At 37.2% G+C, this 5,895-nt stretch overlaps 1 pseudogene; it reads right to left on the reverse strand.

Moving 5' to 3' along the window:
- Window positions 1-1,942: 1,942 nt before the first annotated feature.
- Window positions 1,943-2,058, reverse strand: LOC141421164 (small nucleolar RNA SNORA17; annotated as a pseudogene).
- Window positions 2,059-5,895: the final 3,837 nt, after the last annotated feature.

Raw genomic sequence — 5,895 nt, forward strand, 5'->3', positions numbered from 1 at the left:
TCTATTTTCTCTCTTATAGACATGCACAAAGTAATTCCAGAGGGAAATGTGGAGTCTCTTGTTGTTTATTAGATTGGTTGGTTGGTTAATCTATATATATATACTCCAGAACCCCCAGATTTATAATTTTAAATTTTCAATGCAGTAAAAAATTATAGTTTGCATTTTGACTGGTTTTTCCAGCTCCCCACCTCGCCCCCCCAGCCCTTAGGGGCTCATTTTAGGAAGACTGAGAGAAATCCCCACTGCAAAGGTGGGCCTCCTGACAGGGACCTGTGAGCCAGTGGCCCTGTGAGGAACTTCCTGGCATGAACTTCCTGGCATCACAGTCTGGCTTGATAACATATGTGTCCTGTTACCATGTTATCTACAAGTTCTTTCTTAACCTCTGTTTTCTTTTATCTAAGAACTTTCTCTCCTCTTGTTTTCTTCCTAGCACTCTGGGCAGCCAGTTCTTAGATTATAGAGCTCTTCATCTTAATTTCTTTCTGACATAAGAAAGGGTGATAAGAGGGGCTAACTTAAGTAGCATCAGCAGAGTAAAGTCTATAATATATACACTCTGGCTCTGAGTTTACTGGTAAAACAGAAAGAGAAAGCTTCAGAAAGTCAAAGGAGACTTTCTGAGTTTGGGTGGGCATAAAAAGAACTCTTTCCCTTTCTCATTGAAGGATTATTGATTAAAAACAAAATAGATTAAAAGGATTTACCTAGATAGTCCCCAAAGTATGACTGTAACATTGTATTTGACCATTTTAAAATTCATAGCAAAATTTTTTTTCCATTTGTAAAGTGTCTCCCTTTCTGCTGGTTAGCTCTTAAATTAGGGAAAGATATTAACTTAAGTCTACATAAATAAGCCTCACCTTTTGACTTTTTGCTTTCACTGGGTTTTTAAACATTTTTCAATAATGTTTAAGTGCTGCATCTTTGAGATATAAAAAAAAAGTATCTTGTTTCAACTGAGAGACCTCTGGAAAAAAAGTAGATTTAAGATTAAGGATTGCATGGGACTGTGGAGAAAAAAATCTGATCCATAGACTAACTTTTTTTAAAAAACTGGCAAATGATGAATGTAAATAAAAGCTATAAAATCTTTGGGGGTTTTGTGTATTTTTATGCATGTGTGTATTGTATGTTATGTCTACATGTATGCTTATGTTCATATATTGTTTGCATAGTATAGAATTGGCTTATAGATAAGTGACTGCACACATAAATTAAAACTGTTAAATTAGTGGCTGAGGATGTGACTCAAGTGACAGATCACTTGCCCTAGCAAGCTCGAGACCCTGAGTTCAAACCGCAGTACTGTATTTAATATTGCAACTTTTTTTTTAGGTGGGACTGGGGTTTGAACTCTGGACTTCACATTGCTAGGCAGGTGCTCTACAATTTGAGCCTTTCTGCCAGCCCTTTTTGTGTTGGGTATGTTCGAGATAGGGTCTCATGAACTATTTGCCCTGGCTGGCTTCAAACTGAGCTCTTCCAGATCTCTGCCTCCCAAGGAGCTAGAATTACAGGCTTGAGTCACCAGCACCCAGCTCACATTAAAATTCTTAAATTAGCACAAATGCCCTTTAGTGCATGTGATTTAAGTAAATATTTAACAAATAAGTTAATTTAAATTTGTTGGTAAGATATAAGTAAATGTATATACAAAATTGTTAATAAATGTTTTTGCCTCGACTGCTAGCCAGTCAGGATTATACTTATCTGTTAGATGTTTAAGTTACAGTGTTCATTGCTTTCCATGTTTCAAATACATAAACTTTTAGGATCTTCCCTTGGCAAGGAAAGAAGTAAAAGTACTCCTATCCTTGTCTTATATCTGTTTTCATGGGAAGTCTGGAAATAACTATTAAAAGTAAATAAAATAAGTAAGTTTAAATAAAAAGTGTTTCTAAGTGCAGTCTTTTTGTTGTTGTTTGGGGTTTTGCTGTTTGTCAGGTTATTTGTTTTCATGTTTCAGAGTGTAGAAATAGCCTCTCTTCTCTCTGCCACCTACTGACGCAAATGGGACACAGCAGCCACACCTGCAACACCTCTAGGGGCAGATTTTGGTTTTGGTTTTGGTTTCTTATTTTGTCTTGTTTTGTTGGTGGGACTTTGTGCTTGCAAAGCAGGCACACTATCATTTTAGCCACACCTCCAGCACACTTTTGCTCTAGCTATTTTTAGATATGGGGGGGGTCTCACAAATATCTGCCCGAAATGGCCTCAAACCACAATCCTCCAGGTCTCAGCCTCCCAAGTAGATAGGATTACAGACAAGAACCACTGGTACCTGGCTGGTGTTTGTTTTGTTTTTGTTTTTATTTGTTTGTCTTTTTAGACAGGGTCTCACGATGTAGCACAGCCTGGCCTCACAATCCTCTTTGCCTCAACTTCCTAAATTCTGGGATTATAGACACATACCATCATGCCCATGTCTAAGTGTAGTCTTTATGTAATTTAAAATCTAAAAGTTTTATGATATGAAGTAGCTGAGTTATTTTGAAGCAAGTTAAAATACTGAATAATCAATTACTAAATACAAATTTAAGTTTTCTCTTAACTTTTTAAATTTTATAAAAAAGATAACACATATTTGAGTCTGTTAATAAATATGACCTGTTGTAGACCTAAATTTTTGTTGAGACATGGCAAAGAGTTCAAAACACTTCCTTCCTGGATCTTCACTACAAATTGAGGTTACTAAGAGTTAAATTTTTCCATTAATATGTAGAAAGAATATAAGAGAAAATTAAGGCATCTTTTTGATAAGAAAAACTGTAAGAAACATGTAAAATATGTTCTTTAATGTTCCTTTAAAAAGAATAATTTTGTCTAATTTGGAGATTTCTTAAAGTATTGTTTCAAAACACAAATTTAAAGCAGGAATCAAAACAAGATGGAAAGGAACCAATAAGTAGTGGGAAGAAATGCAAAGAGTTATGAGAATGTATTTCTAGTAAAAAAAAATAAATAACTATATGGAATTGTTGCAGAAAAATGTATAATAAGATTTTGTTTTAAGGTAAAATGACAAAAAAGGATAGGACAAAACTATAGGTTTGAGCATGTCAAAAAGATTTATTAAAGATGGTAACTAAATAGTCCTGAAAACCTACTTCATATCTCAGAGTGCTCCTGATATCCAGGAAAAAAACTCCCTAAATTGTCTGTGGATTCAGAGACTAACCTTTATCTACTGGTACAGATTGCCTGTAAGGCTTTCAGCAACAGAGATGTAGCTGAGAGGAGAAAAACTGAGAAAACAAGCTGCCTTCTTGGCAGTCACCTTCCAGGTGACCCAAAAGGACCTATCAGCTACCAGTAAAGCTGGGGCCAAATCAGTGTATATTCTGCAAGCAGGAGGAGCATTGGAAGAGGAAATGCTCACACTGTCCTCAGAGAGGGAAGGTAGGGAACCAGCCTGATTCTTTTCAGTTCTCTTTTACAGAAGATGAGAATTTACAGATCCAAGGGTCTCCTGAACAGCCCCCTTTCCAACAATCCAGATTTGCTCCCAGGAGCTCTAGGTTACCTTATATTGAATCTTACTCAATATTAGAGTCACATATTCTACACTGACCACTAAAAAGGGTACTCTGTCCAAGAGAGAATATAACCTAGGAGAAGTATCAGGAAAAGGAGAAACAAAATGCTTTCTTAACGTCAGAGGTTTTAAAGCACTCAGTTCTGTATGTTCCTGAGTGCCCATTCCTCTCTTAAAAAGAGATCCATTAAACTATGGGACAGCCACTAGTGGCATGGACCCCACACCAAGGCTCCAATGTTCTAGAGACAAAAGGCCATCATTGACTGCGGAACAGCTGAATGTTACAGTGCCAGTTACTAGGTGCTCCCATCTGACTCTAAAACCGTGTCAGACACTTAATCCACCCATTCTACTGCCTTATCCCAAGAGCCTCTACCATGTGACTGCTTGGAACTCATAGACCAGGTATTATTCAAACAAAAAAGACCTTAAGAGTAAATCCTTGCCAAATGCTAAAAAGTATGATTTGTTGACAGCAGCAATTCTATAATTAATGGTCAATGTTGGGCTGATTATACAGTGGCCTCTCTCCATGAGACCACTGAAACAAAAAAGCTTCTCTCCCCCTGCTGAGTTTTAGCACAAAAGCTGAGATAATAGCCTGACTCAGATTCTAACATTAGGAAGTGAGGGCATTTACTGTATATACACCTTCCAAATGTGCCTTCTCCATACTCATGGTGCAATGTGGAAAGAGAAGACTGACTGATAGATTTTACAGTCATGCCAACAGCCCAAGAAGGAGTTAAATATCTCTTAGTTTTTGTATACACCTTTACTGGATGAATAGAAACCTTCCCTTACAGAACAAAAAAAGTACAAAAAATTATTAAAAGGTTTTTAAAAGAAATGATCCCCAAGTTTGGGTTACTCAAAGCTATCCAAAAGTAGATCCAAGGCTGGGTGCCAGTGGCTCATACCTGTAATCCTAGATACTTGGGAGGCTGAGATCAGGAGAACTTGATCGTGATTTGAGGCAGTTGGGGCAAATAGTTCATGAGACCCCATCTCCAAAATAACTAGACCAAAAATGGACCAGGTACAGTGCCTGCTTTGCAAGCAGAAAGCCCTGTCTGGTCCCACCAAAAAAATAAATTATTTCAAAGGTAATTGGTGGAATTTCACAGATGCTATGAATAAGAATGGAGGTTACATACAGCATGCAGACCTCAGTTACCTATAAAAACTAAAATAACCAATCCTATCCTTAAGATTACCTTGGCCAAAGAGCATCAAGGCTCATAAAAATTGGTTAAAATTTCTACCTGTTGCCCTGATTCACATCAGAGCTGCCCCCAAAAGGACAATCCAATCCAGCCCTTTTCAAATGTGGTATGAAAGGTCCTTTCCAGGTAGAAACTAGTTCTAAAGTACACCCTGATGTGGACATTGAACTGCCAATAAAATATAAATCAGTCTAAGGCAGGTGATATCAGCCTTGAGTAGGTATGCAAACCTAAATCTTCTTTCTTCTGAATGACTCTTTTTGCCCTACTTGCCTAGTTGGTCTGATTGTCTGTTTGTTATTGCTTTAATCTTCTGAATGCTTATGCTCTTTTGTGTCTTAACCAGAAGCTTAAAATCACATTCAACATAATTGTATTATATAGTACAACAATAAGTATCCCTTTTGTTTTATTCTTTTAGTTGGCCTATGTACTTAAAGTGTGTTTTGACCTGGATTTAAGTCTATATTTTCTGGATATATAAATTAAGAATATCAATTTTGCTGATTTTATTCATGGTTTATGACATAATTAGATGTACTTTAAAACTGTTTTGGCAAAACAGTTATGAAAGGAACTCAAGCTGTGGTGTAGACTCCTTGTGGTGACCCTAAGACCTATCTTGATTTAGCGTCCAGACAGTTTCACTCCTCCAACTGGGAAGATACAATGCCCCCATCCATCTGGAAGTGGTTTCAGAAGAGTAACCTCTACACCTGAACTCCTCAAGACTGAGGAGTAAAATGTCTCAAAGAGGAATTGTTTAGCAGTTAAGTGGGGCAGGTACCTTAAGGGCAAACTCCTATATTAATGTACCTTCCATTATTTTCAGCTAAAACTTTCTGACACAAACTAAGCATGCCCAGAGGCATTCCTGTCTACACTTTTAACCTTTCAAACATGTACCCCATGACCTTGACCTAAGCATACACAAAAATATGGTTGCCATCTTCTTAAATTATGATCTTAAACTGAGCAGGTTCAGGAATATGTCCACACCTAATGAGTACTTATTGCTCTCCAAGCAAAATCCCCATGTTTCATTTGTTTGACGAAGGCATTGTTTTGGAATAACTCCCATGTTTTCCTACCTGCTACAGGTAATAAATCTTTCTCCACTCTTTT

Source organism: Castor canadensis, chromosome 2, assembly GCF_047511655.1.
Source record: "Castor canadensis chromosome 2, mCasCan1.hap1v2, whole genome shotgun sequence".
Classification (NCBI taxonomy): domain Eukaryota; kingdom Metazoa; phylum Chordata; class Mammalia; order Rodentia; family Castoridae; genus Castor; species Castor canadensis.